This window comes from Pristiophorus japonicus, chromosome 22 (assembly GCF_044704955.1).
Source record: "Pristiophorus japonicus isolate sPriJap1 chromosome 22, sPriJap1.hap1, whole genome shotgun sequence".
Lineage (NCBI taxonomy): Eukaryota > Metazoa > Chordata > Chondrichthyes > Pristiophoridae > Pristiophorus > Pristiophorus japonicus.
Genome location: NC_091998.1, coordinates 71,154,525 through 71,168,734, shown reverse-complemented (window position 1 = coordinate 71,168,734; position 14,210 = coordinate 71,154,525). Strand labels below are relative to the sequence as shown.

General features: G+C 48.6%; 1 protein-coding gene across 1 annotated transcript in view; it reads left to right on the top strand.

Annotated features, from left to right (window-relative positions):
* Positions 1 to 10,391: 10,391 nt before the first annotated feature.
* LOC139234808 (zinc finger protein 239-like) overlaps positions 10,392 to 14,210 on the top strand; it is a 254,699-nt gene continuing 250,880 nt past the window's right edge. The window contains exon 1 of the mRNA XM_070865504.1: positions 10,392 to 10,463. The gene's annotated coding sequence lies outside the window, so the exon portion shown is untranslated. The remainder of the gene's footprint in view (positions 10,464 to 14,210) is intronic.

Genomic DNA, 14,210 nt, shown 5'->3' with positions numbered 1-14,210 from the left:
CCCACCCTTATCTTCTAGCCATTATCTCTTTCCTTTACCTCATCCATTTGAAGCAAACAGGTAAACTGACCAGGAAATTGGATAATCCTGATACAATACAAGACAGGTGATAGCCCATTACCTATGACTCATGGAGTAATGGCCGTTTGGCTTTCTGATAACCCTGACAAAAGGAAATATCTGGATACCATTTCAGATCCAGGATATAGTAATTAACTCTTTATCTGTATTCACTGACTGTGAGACAGAGCAATACACAGGGAGAGGCCAGAACTTGGGTTTTACTGTATAAATATCTTGTGAAGCTGTACCATTGCGGAGGTGTTCATTTGGCCCTTGACTGAGTGAAACCTACCCCTTGCGAGCAAGTAAATTAAAAGGGAAACTTCCATCGGAGCTGTAAGTGTCGGAGTCAATTCTTTTCTGAGGTCGAGATTTCGACAACCCTAACCCTAACCTTAACCCTAACCCTAACCCAAACCCTAACCCTAAATACCCTAACCCTAACCCTAACCCTGAATACCATAAACCTAACCCTAACCCTAACCATAACCCTAAACCTAACCATAACTCTAACTCTTACCCTAACCCTAACACTAACCCTAACCCTAACCCTAACCCTAACCTTAACTCTAACCCAAACATTAACCCTAACCCTAACCTTAAACCTAAATGCCTAACCCTAACTCTAACCCTAACCCTAACCCTAGCCCTAGCCCGAGCCAAAACACTAACCCTAACCCTAACCCTAACCCTAACCCTAACCCTAACTCTAACCCTAAATGCCTAACCCTAACGCTAACCCTAACCCTAGCCCTAGCCCTAACCCTAACCGTGACCCTGACCCTGAACCTAAACCTAATCCTGACCCTGACCCTGACCCTGAACCTAAATCTAACCCTAACCCTAAATGCCTAACCCTAACCCAAACACATAACCCTAACCCTAACCCTAAATACCCTAACCCTAACCTTAACCCTAACCCTAACCCAAAACCTAACCCTAAATACCCTAACCCTAACCCTAACCCTGAATACCATAAACCTAACCCTAACCCTAACCCTAAACCTAACCATAACTCTAACTCTTACCCTAACCCTAACACTAACCCTAACCCTAACCCTAACTCTAACCTTAACTCTAACCCTAACCCTAACCCTAACCTTAAACCTAAATGCCTAACACTAACTCTAACCCTAACCCTAACCCTAGCCCTATCCCGAGCCAAAACACTAACCCTAACCCTAACCCTAAATGCCTAACACGAACCCGAACCCTAACCCTAAATGCCTAACCCTAACGCTAACCCTAACCGTAGCCCTAGCCCTAACCCTAACCCTAACCCTGACCCTGACGCTGACCCTGAACCTAACCCTGACCCTGACCCTGAACCTAAATCTAACCCTAACCCTAAATGCCTAATCCTAACCCAAACACATAACCCTAACCCTAACCCTAAACCCAACCGTAACCCGAACCCTAACCCCTGACCCTAACACTAACCCTGACCCTAACCCTATCCCTAACCCTAACCCTAACCCCAACCCGAATCTGAACCCGAACCCTAAACCTAACCCTAACCCTAACCCTACCCCTAACCCTAACGCAAACCCTAACCCTAATCCTAACCCTAACCCTGACCCTGACCCTGACCCTAATCCTGACCCTGACACTAAACCTGACCCTAACCATGACCCTAACCCTAACACTAACCCTGACCCTGATCCTAATCCTGACCCTAACTCTAACCGTAACCCTAACCCTAACCGTAACCCCTAACCCTAACCCTAACCGTAACCCTAACCCTTGACCCTAACCCTAACTCTAACCCAGACCCTGACCCTAACCCTAAACGTAACCCTAAACCTAACCCTAACCCTAACCCTAACCCTAATCCTAACCCTAACCGTAACCCTAACCCTAAATACCCTAACCCTAACCCTATATAACCTAACCCTAACCTTAACCCTAACCCTAACCCAAACCCTAACCCTAACTACCCTAACCCTAACCCTAACCCTAAATACCATAAACCTAACCCTAACCCTAACCCTAAACCTAACCATAACTCTAACCCTAACCCTAACCCTAACACTAACCCTAACCCTAACCCTAACCCTAACCCTAACCTTAACTCTAACCCTAACCCTAACCCTAACCTTAAACCTAAATGCCTAACCCTAACTCTAACGCTAACCCTAACCCTAACCCTAACCCTAAATGCCTAACCCTAACCCGAAATGCCTAACCCTAAATCTAACCCTAACCCTACCACTAACCATAACCCTAACCCTAAGCCTAACCCTAATACCCTAACCCTAACCCTAAATGCATAACCCTAACCCTAACCCTAAATGCCTAACCCTAACTCTAACCCTAACCCGAACCCTAACCCTAACGCTGTTTCTGAGATTTGCGAGTTATTTTTACATTTTTTTTAAAGTTTCTCATGGTGCATATGTCTTGTGCTGCTTGTTACAGTGCCCAGCGCAGTTTGTGAGCTTTTCGAGTTATTTTTTTACTTTTGTGAGTTTTTCAATGTTTTACATTGTGAACTGCGTTTTACATTGCCCTACGCTGTTTCTGAGGTTTTCGAGTTGTTTGTTTTCCTTTATTGAGTTTTTCGAAGTTATGGTGCAGATGGGTTTACGTTGCCCTACATTGTTTCTTAGGTTTTCGAGATATTTTTCTGTTTTTTTTTAAGTTTCTCATGCTGCATATGAGTTGTGCTGCGTTTGATACTGCCCTGCGCAGTTTCTGAGTTTTTCGAGTTATTTCTTTACTTTTTGTGTTTTGCCAAGTTTCTCATGGTGCATATGGGTTGTGCTGCATTTTACTTTGCCCTATGCTGTTTCTGAGATTTTCGATTTATTTTTCTATTTTTTGTTTTTTTGAAGTTTCTCATGATGCATATGGCTTGTGCTGCTTGTTTCAGCGTAGTTTCAGAGGTTTTTTTTAACTTTTTCGGTTTTTCGAAGTTTCTCATGGTGCAGATGGGTTGTGCTGCATTTTACTTCGCCCTACGGTGTTTCAGAGGTTTTCGAGTTATTTGTCTATTTTTTTTTGTTTTTTTAAGTTTCTCATGGTGCAGATGGGTTGTGCTGCGTTTTACTTTGCCCTATGCTGTGTCTGAGATTTTCGAATTATTTTTCTATTTTTTTGTTTTTTTTTAAGTTTCTCATGGTGCATATGGCTTGTGCTGCTTGTTACAGTGCCCAGCGCAGTTTCTGAATTTTTCGAGTTATTTTTTTACTTTTTCAGTTTTTCGAAGTTTCTCCTGCTGCTTATGGATTGTGCTGTGTTATACACTGCCCTACGCAGTTTCTGAGATTTTTGAGTAATTTTTTTACTTTTTTGAGTTTTTCAACGTTTCTCATGGTGTCTATGGGTTGTACTGCGTTTTACTTTGCCCTGCGCTGTTTCTGAGATTTTCGAGTTATTTGTTTTAATTTTTGAGTTTTTTGAAGTTTCGATGGTGCAGATGGGTTGTGCAGCGTTTTACTTTGCCCTACGTTGTTTCTTAGGTTTTCAATTTCTTTTTCTATTTTTTTGTGTTTTTCGAAGATTCTCAAGCTGCATATGGGTTGTGCTGCGTTTTTCTTTGCCCTACGCTGTTTCTGAGATTTTCAAGGTATTTTTCTATTTTTTTTTAAAGTTTCTCATGCTGCATATGGCTTGTGCTGCGTTTTACTTTGCCCTAAGCTGTTTCTGAGTTTTTCCAGTTATTTTTCAATTTTTTTTCAAGTTTCTCATGGTGCTTATGGCTTGCGCTGCTTGTTGCACTGCCCAGCGTAGTTTCTGAGTTTTTTGAGTTATTTTTTTACTTTTTCGGTTTTTCGAAGTTTCTCATGGTGCATATCGGTTGTGCTGCGTTTGATTCTGCCCTGCACAGATTCTGAGTTTATCCAGTTATTTCTTTAGTTTTGGTGTTTTTCGAAGTTTCTCATGGTGCATATGGGTTGCCCTTCGCTGTTTCTGAGATTTCGAGGTATTTTTCTATTTTTTTAGGTTTTTAAAAGTTTCTCGTGGTGCATATGGCTTGTGCTGCGTTTTCCTTTGCCCTAAGCTGTTTCTGAGTTTTTCGAGTTATTTCTTTACTTTTTTGTGTTTTTCGAAGTTACTCATGGTGCATATGGGTTGTACTGCATTTTACTTTGCCCTACACTGTTTCTGTGATTTTCGAGTTATTTTTCTAATTTATTTTGCAGTTGCTCATGGTACATATAACTTGTGCTGCTTGTTTCAGTGCCCAGCACAGTTTCTGAGTTTTGCGAGTTATTTTTTTACTTTTTGAGTTTTTCAAAGTTTCTCGTGGTGCATATGGCTTGTGCTGCGTTTTACTTTGCCCTAAGCTGTTTCTGAGTTTTTCGAGTTATTTTTCAATTTTTTCCCCAAGTTTCTCATGGTGCTTATGGCTTGTGCTGCTTGTTACACTGCCCAGCGTAGTTTCTGAGTTTTTCGAGTTATTTTTTTACTTTTTCGGTTTTTCGAAGTTTCTCATGGTGCATATAGGTTGTTCTGCGTTTTACTTTGCCCTACACTGTTTCTGTGATTTTCGAGTAATTTTTCTATTTTTATGTGTTTTTCAAAGTTTCTAATGCTGCATATGGGTTGTGCTGCGTTTAGCATTGCCATACGCTGTTTCTGAGGTTTTCTAGTTATTTTTCTATTTTGTTGTTTTTTTCGAAGTTTGTCATTGTGTATATGGGTTGTTTTGCGTTTTACACTGCCCTGCGCAGTTTCTGAGGTTTCGAGCTATTTTTCTATTTTTTTTGTTTTTTTTCGAAGTTTCTTATGCTGCATATGGGTTGTGCTGCATTTAGCATTGCCATACGCTATTTCTGAGGTTTTCGAGTTTTTTTTCTATTTTTTAGTTTTTTCGAAGTTTCTTATGTTGCATATGGGTTGTGCTGCATTTTATATTGCCCTACGCTGTTTCTGAGGTTTTCGAATTCATTGTTTTACTTTTTGAGTTTTTCGAAGTTTCTTATGGTGCAGATGGGTTGTGCTGCGTTTTACTTTGCCCTACGCTGTTTATTAGGTTTTCGATTTATTTTTCTACTTTTTTGTGTTTTTCGAAGTTTCTCATGGGGCATATGGGTTGTGCAGCGTTTTACTTTGCCCTACGCTGTTTCTGAGGTTGTCGAATTATTTGTTTTACTTTTTTGAGTTTTTCGAAGTTTCTCATGGGGCATATGTTTGCTGTTTATTACTCTAGTCGCTGTCCTTGTTTATATTACACTGGACCCTGTCTCTGTTTATATTACACTGGACCATGTCCCTGTTTACATTACACTGGACCTTGTCCCTGTTTATAGTACACTGGACCCTGTTCCTGTTTATATTACACAAGACCCTGTCTATGTTTATATTACACTGGACCCTGTCCTGTTTATATTACACGAGACCCTATCTCTGTTTATATTACACTGGACCCTGTCCCTGTTTATATTACACTAGACTCTGTCTCTGTTTATATTACACCGGACCCTGTCTCTGTTTATATTGCACTAGACCCTGTCTCTGTTTATATTGCACTAGACCCTGTCTCTGTTTATGTTACACTAGACCCTATCGTTTATATTACACTGGACCCTTTCTCTGTTTATATTGCGCTGGACCCTGTTTCTGTCTACATTACACTAGACCCTGTCCCTGTTTAACTTACACTAGGCCCTGTCTCTGTTTATATTACACTGGACCCTGTCACAGTTTATGTTACACTCGACCATGTCTCTGTTTAGATTACACCAGACCTTGTCTCTGTTTATATTACACCAGACCCTGTCTCTGTTTATATTACACCAAACCCTGTTTCTATTTATATTACACTCGACTCTGTCTCTGTTTATATTACACTAGACCCTGTCTCTGTTTATATTACACGAGACCCTGTTCATGTTTATATTACACGAGACCCTGTCTCTGTTTATATTACACTAGACCCTGTCTCTGTTTATATTACACTAGACCCTGTCCCTCTTTATATTACACTCGGCCCTGTCTCTGTTTATATTAGACTAGAACGTGTCCCTATTTATATTACACTAATCCCTGTCACTGTTTATATTACACTAGACCCTGTCACTGTTTATATTGCTCTAGACGCTCTCCTTGTTTATATTATATTAGACCCTGTCCCTGTATATATTACACTCGACCCTGTCTCTATTTATATTTCACTCGACTCTGTCTCTGTTTATATTACACTAGACCCTGTCTCTGTTTATATTACGAGACCCTGTCTCTGTTTATATTACACTAGACCCTGTTCATGTTTATATTACACTAGACCCTGTCTCTGTTTCTATTACACTTGACCCTTTCTCTGTTTATATTACACTAAGCCCTGTATGTGTTTATATTACACTAGAACCTGTGTCTGTTTATATTGCACTAGACCCTCTCCCTGTTTATATTACACTGGACCCTGTCTCTGTATATATTACCCTGGAGCCTGTATCTGTTTATATTACACTCAGCCCGCTATGTGTTTATATTGCACTAGATCCTGTCGCTGTTTATTACTCTAGTCGCTGTCCTTGTTTATATTACACCAGACCCTGTCTCTGTTTGTATTACACCTGACCCTGTCTCTGTTTATATTACACCAGACCCTGTCTCTGTTTATATTAAACCAGACCCTGTCTCTGTTTATATTACACTTGACCCTGTCTCTGTTTAAAATACACTTGACCCTATCTCTGTTTATATTACACTGGACCCTGTCCTTGTTTATATTACACTAGACCCTGTCTCTGTTTGTATTACACTGGACCCTGTCTCTGTTTATATTACACTTGACCCTGTCTCTGTTTATAATACACTTGACCCTGTCTCTGTTTATATTACACTAGACCATGTCCCTGTTTACATTACACTGGACCTTGTCCCTGTTTATATTAACTGGACCCTGTTCCTGTTTATATTACACAAGACCCTGTCTATGTTTATATTACACTAGACTCTGTCTCTGTTTATATTACACCGGACCCTGTCTCTGTTTATATTACACGAGACCCTGTCACAGTTTATGTTACACTAGACCCTGTCACAGTTTATGTTACACTAGATCCTGTCTCTGTTTATATTACACCAGACCCTGTCTCTGTTTATATTACACCAGACCCTGTCTCTGTTTATATTACATTAGACCCTGTCTCTATTTATATTATACTCGACTCTGTCTCTGTTTATATTACACTAGACCCTGTCTCTGTTTATATTACACCAAACCCTGTCTCTGTTTATATTACACTAGACCCTGTCTCTGTTTATCTTACACTGGACCCTGTCTCTGTTTATATTACACGAGACCCTGTCTCTGTTTATATTACACTTGACCCTGTCCCTCTTTATATTACACTCGACCCGGTCTCTGTTTATGTTACACTAGAACCTGTCCCTATTTATATTACACTAGACCCTATCCCTGTTTATATTTACTAGACCCTGTCCCTGTTTATATTACACTGGACCCTGTCTCTGTTTATATTACACTGGACCCTGTCTCTGTTTATATTACACTGGACGTTGTCCCTGTTTATGTTACACTAGACTCTGTCCCTGTTTATGTTACACTAGACCCTGTCTCTGTTTATATTACACTGGACGTTGTCCCTGTTTATGTTACACTAGACTCTGTCCCTGTTTATGTTACACTAGACCCTGTCTCTGTTTATATTACACTAGACCCTGTCTCTGTTTTAATTACCCTGGACCCTGGGTAATTTAAGCAGACAGCGACAGTGGGCCATGTTTCACCAGTCTGAATTCAAGGATTCATGACCCGCAATGGGGTCAAGCATCATCACATCTGCCCCGTTCATGCCCTCATCCAATGGCCAGGCAGAATGGGCAGTCCAAACCATCAAGCAAAGCTTGAAATGTGTGTCGGAAGGCTCCTTGCAGACCCGCCTGTCCCGAGACCTGCTCAGCTACCGCACCAGATCCCACTCACTCACCGGGGGTTCCCCAGCCGAGCTGCTCATGAAAAGGACACTCAAAACAAGGCTCTCTCTTGTCCACCCTGATCTCCATGATCACGTCGAAGGCAGGCGGCATGAACAAAGCATGTACCATGATTGCGCAAACTTGTGACCCGATATTGAAGTCAATGACCCTGTATTTGTACTCAACTATGGACATCGTCCCAAATGACTTGCTGGCATGGTCATCGCCAAAGAAGGGAGTAGGGTATTTCAGGTCAAATTGACCAATGGACTAATGTTCAGAAAGCATTTGGACTGAACGAAATTGTAATTCACAAACAGCCACGAGCAACCTGAAGAGGACACCGCCAACTTTGACCCTCCAACACACACACACACACACACACACACTCAAATAGCAACCGACATCACAGTTGACCACGAAGCTGAACTCACCATCCCCTGCAGCCTGGCAAGGCCAGCTGCCCAGCAGCACAGCGAAGAACAAACCAACTCACCCATACCTGCATTTGTACTGAGACGATCACAAGGGAGTGAAAAATCCCAGATCGTCTCACCCTGTAAATAAGTGTACTATTGACTTTGGGAGGGAGTGATGTTATGTATGTAACCATGCCACCACCAGAAGGCCTACCTGTTGGAGTCCCAAGGGATGCTGGAATCCCTTGGGAGCATTGTATATAAGCAGGCCTCCTAAGCTTTACCAACACTAGAAAGTTTAATTAAAGGAACTAAGGTCACACTTACTCATTGCATACAGTACTCAGTCGTATCACTTTATTATGAGCGGAGTAAAGGTAATATGGCATTGGTGACAAAAGTGACATCAGGAAAAATTATAAATAATTAAAGCTGAAGCTACTATATCTTAATGCATGAAGCATTTGCAACAAAATAGATGAATTAATAGTGCAGATAGAAATACATGGGTTTTATTTAATAGCCATTACAGAGACATGGTTGCAGAGTGACCAAGGTTGGGAACTAAATATTACAGGATATTTGACTTTTAAAAGACATAGGCAAAATGGAAAAGGAGGAGGGGTAGCCTTGGTAATAAAGAATGGAATAAAGCCAGTGGAGAGAAAGGATCTTGGCTCTGAAAAACAAAATGTAGAATCAGTTGGGGTGGAGCTAAGAAACACCAAGGGGCAGAAAACAGAAGCGGAAGTCGTCTATAGGCCCCCCAACAGTGGTTGTAGTGTCGGGCAGAGTATAAATCAGGAATTTGGAGAGGCATGTAACAAAGGTAATACAGTAATTATGGGTGACTTTAAGTTTCATATAGACTGGGCTAACCAAATTTGCAGAAATAGTGTATAGGAAGTGTTCATGGAATGCATTCAAGGAACCGCCGACTTTTCAGCACTCCCTCAGCACTGCACTGAAGTGTCAGCCTAGAATTGTGTGTGCAAGTCTCTAGAGTGGGACTTGAACGCACAGCCTCTTGACTCAGAGGAGTTACTGGTTGACATATAAACTAAAATTATGTGTTCTGAATTTCAATACAGATCTAAGCAAAATTTGCATAGTATTAAAAGAGGAGGATCTGCAGAAAGGAAACTCAAACCAAACATCAAGATCTGACAGATTCACCAGATTCATCAGGATCTGAATGTCACTGGCCTTTGGATATAGAAGAGAATAGCACCAATCACAGCGGGGAGAAACAGGAAATATGTTCTTTGTGTGGATGCATCTTTAACCAATGGTCTAGCCTGTGAGACTTGTGCGGTCAGCTGAATCAACAGTGCAAGTATGGGCACTGGGAATGGATTCAGACCCGCCTGTGGTGGAAACTCACGAACACAATCACAATCACACTGGGGAGAGGCCGTTCACCAGCTGTGTGTGGAAAGAGATTCACTCGCTCCTCTCAGCTATTACCACGCTAGCTTGTTCGCAATGAGTAGAACCTGTTCACTGCACATCTGAACGGAAAGGGGTTCAATCAATCATCACATTTACTAACACACCAGCATTCACACCGATGAAGACATTCTCCAGAGTGTCACATTGAGAACTGTTGCTTTAAATATTCCTACTGTGAGAAAAACTTTCAACGTTCAAAGGAGTTGATGCACGATCAGCGCACTAATACTGGAGAGAGGCTGTTTCAATATCCTGTGTGTGGGAGGAAATTCACCCACCTGCTGAGACACCAGTGAGTTCACATGTGACCGCGGGGAGTTGGATTGTTATTAATCACATCCAGAACTGAACATTGGGCAGAGTGCCCGTGCACTTGGGTTTCGGTGTGAATTAGTGATTCATTTTTTCTCAATCGGATCACAGAAAATCATTCTCCATTCACTAATTGGGCTTTCAATGGCGGGGCTTTTACCCAGCACGCAGAGCGGGAAGGAATATGCCCAATTCACAGCGGAGGATGCCAACGCGCAGGCGCAGAGCGCTTACTGGAGCATGCGCGGTGTGGGTGTGACGGTGAGGAGGCGGGATTTTGCGCTGATCGTTTCGTGGGGCGCAGCAGAGTAAAGGATCCGGCGGCGGGTAAGTTCAATCAACACCCGGTACGGGCCGGCTCGGCGCTTGCCTCTCCGAGGCTTCTCCCCGTCACAGGCCCAGGCGGCCGGCCGCCATCTTGGCCACTCCGGCGGCCCCGGGATCCAGGCAAGGCTGCTTCCAGCCCGGGCCCTGGGATACCGGGAAACACTGGGCCCTGGGACACTGAGACACCGGGCCCTGGGACACTGAGACACCGGGCCCTGGGACACTGAGACACCGGGCCCTGGGACACTGAGACACCGGGCCCTGGGACACTGAGACACCGGGACCTGGGACACCGGGCCCTGGGACACTGAGACACCGGGCCCTGGGACACCGGGACACACCGGGCCCTGGGACACTGAGACACCGGGCCCTGGGACACTGAGACACCGGGCCCTGGGACACCGGGACACACCGGGCCCTGGGACACTGAGACACCGGGCCCTGGGACACTGAGACACCGGGACCTGGGACACCGGGACACACCGGGCCCTGGGACACTGAGACACCGGGCCCTGGGACACTGAGACACCGGGACCTGGGACACCGGGCCCTGGGACACTGAGACACCGGGCCCTGGGACACCGGGACACACCGGGCCCTGGGACACTGAGACACCGGGCCCTGGGACACTGAGACACCGGGCCCTGGGACACTGAGACACCGGGCCCTGGGACACTGAGACACCGGGACCTGGGACACTGAGACACCGGGCCCTGGGACACCGGGACACACCGGGCCCTGGGACACTGAGACACCGGGCCCTGGGACACTGAGACACCGGGCCCTGGGACACCGGGACACACCGGGCCCTGGGACACTGAGACACCGGGCCCTGGGACACCGGGACACACCGGGACCTGGGACACCGGGACACACCGGGCCCTGGGACACTGAGACACCGGGACCTGGGACACTGAGACACCGGGCCCTGGGACACTGAGACACCGGGCCCTGGGACACCGGGACACACCGGGCCCTGGGACACTGAGACACCGGGCCCTGGGACACCGGGACACACCGGGACCTGGGACACCGGGACACACCGGGCCCTGGGACACTGAGACACCGGGACCTGGGACACCGGGACACACCGGGACCTGGGACACCGGGACACACCGGGCCCTGGGACACTGAGACACCGGGACCTGGGACACTGAGACACCGGGCCCTGGGACACTGAGACACCGGGCCCTGGGACACTGAGACACCGGGCCCTGGGACACTGAGACACCGGGCCCTGGGACACTGAGACACCGGGCCCTGGGACACTGAGACACCGGGACCTGGGATACCGGGAAACACTGGGCCCTGGGACACTGAGACACCGGGCCCTGGGACACCGGGACACACCGGGCCCTGGGACACCGGGACACACCGGGCCCTGGGACACTGAGACACCGGGACCTGGGACACCGGGACACACCGGGCCCTGGGACACTGAGACACCGGGCCCTGGGACACTGAGACACCGGGACCTGGGATACCGGGAAACACTGGGCCCTGGGACACTGAGACACCGGGCCCTGGGACACCGGGACACACCGGGCCCTGGGACACCGGGACACACCGGGCCCTGGGACACTGAGACACCGGGACCTGGGACACCGGGACACACCGGGCCCTGGGACACTGAGACACCGGGCCCTGGGACACTGAGACACCGGGACCTGGGACACTGAGACACCGGGCCCTGGGACACCGGGACACACCGGGCCCTGGGACACTGAGACACCGGGCCCTGGGACACTGAGACACCGGGACCTGGGACACTGAGACACCGGGCCCTGGGACACCGGGACACACCGGGCCCTGGGACACTGAGACACCGGGACCTGGGACACTGAGACACCGGGCCCTGGGACACTGTGACACTGGGACACTGAGACACCGGGCCCTGGGACACTGAGACACCGGGACCTGGCACACCGGGCCCTGGGACACTGAGACACCGGGCCCTGGGACACTGAGACACCGGGACCTGGGACACTGAGACACCGGGCCCTGGGATACCGGGAAACACTGGGCCCTGGGACACTGAGACACCGGGCCCTGGGACACTGAGACACCGGGCCCTGGGACACCGGGACACACCGGGCCCTGGGACACTGAGACACCGGGCCCTGGGACACTGAGACACCGGGCCCTGGGACACCGGGCCCTGGGACACTGAGACACCGGGCCCTGGGATACCGGGACACACCGGGCCCTTGGACACCGGGACACCAGGACACGGGGACACGAGGACACCGGGACATGAGGACACTGGGGCACCTGGGACACCAGGACGCGGAGACACACAGGGACACTGGGACACCAGGACACCAGGACACCGAGACACACCGGGACACTGGGACACGGAGACACCAGGACACGGAGACACTGGGACACCGGGACATGGAGACACACCGGGACACTGGGACACGGAGACACCCCGGGACACGAGGACACGGAGACACCAGGACACGGGGAGACACCGGGAGACACCCCGGGACACGGAGACATGAGGACACGGAGACATGAGGACACGGAGACACTGGGACACCAGGACACCAGAATACGACGACACGAGGACACAGGGGAGACACTGGGACACTAGGACAGTAGTACACCAGGACACTAGGACACCAGGACACGGAGACACCAGGACACCTGGACACGGAGACACGGGGACACCGGGACACCGGGACACTTGGACACCTGGACACGGAGACACGGGGACACTTGGACACTGGGACACTGGGACACCTGGACACGGGGACACCGGGACACTGGGACACGGGGACACGGGGACACCTGGACACGGTGACACTGGGACACTGGGACACTGGGACACTTGGACACCTGGACACGGTGACACTGGGACACCGGGACACTGGGACACGGGGACACCTGGACACCTGGACACCTGGACACGGTGACACTGGGACACTGGGACACGGGGACACCTGGACACGGTGACACTGGGACACCGGGACACTTGGACACTGGGACACTTGGACACCTGGACACGGAGACACGGGGACACTGGGACACTGGGACACTGGGACACCAGGACACCTGGACACGGTGACACGGGGACACCGGGACACTGGGACACGGGGACACCTGGACACCTGGACACGGTGACACTGGGACACTGGGACACGGGGACACCTGGACACCTGGACACGGTGACACTGGGACACCGGGACACTTGGACACTGGGACACTTGGACACCTGGACACGGAGACACGGGGACACTTGGACACTGGGACACTGGGACACCAGGACACCTGGACACGGTGACACGGGGACACCGGGACACTGGGACACGGGGACACCTGGACACCTGGACACGGTGACACTGGGACACCGGGACACTGGGACACGGAGACACCTGGACACCTGGACACGGTGACACTGGGACACCGGGACACTGGGACACGGGGACACCTGGACACCTGGACACGGTGACACTGGGACACCGGGACACTGGGACACGGGGACACCTGGACACCTGGACACGGTGACACTGGGACACCGGGACACTTGGACACTGGGACACTTGGACACCTGGACACGGAGACACGGGGACACTTGGACACTGGGACACTGGGACACCTGGACACGGTGACACGGGGACACCGGGACACCTGGACACCTGGACACCTGGACACGGTGACACTGGGACACTGGGACACTGGGACACCTGGACACCAGGACACCTGGACACGGTGACACTGGGACACCGGGACACTGGGACACGG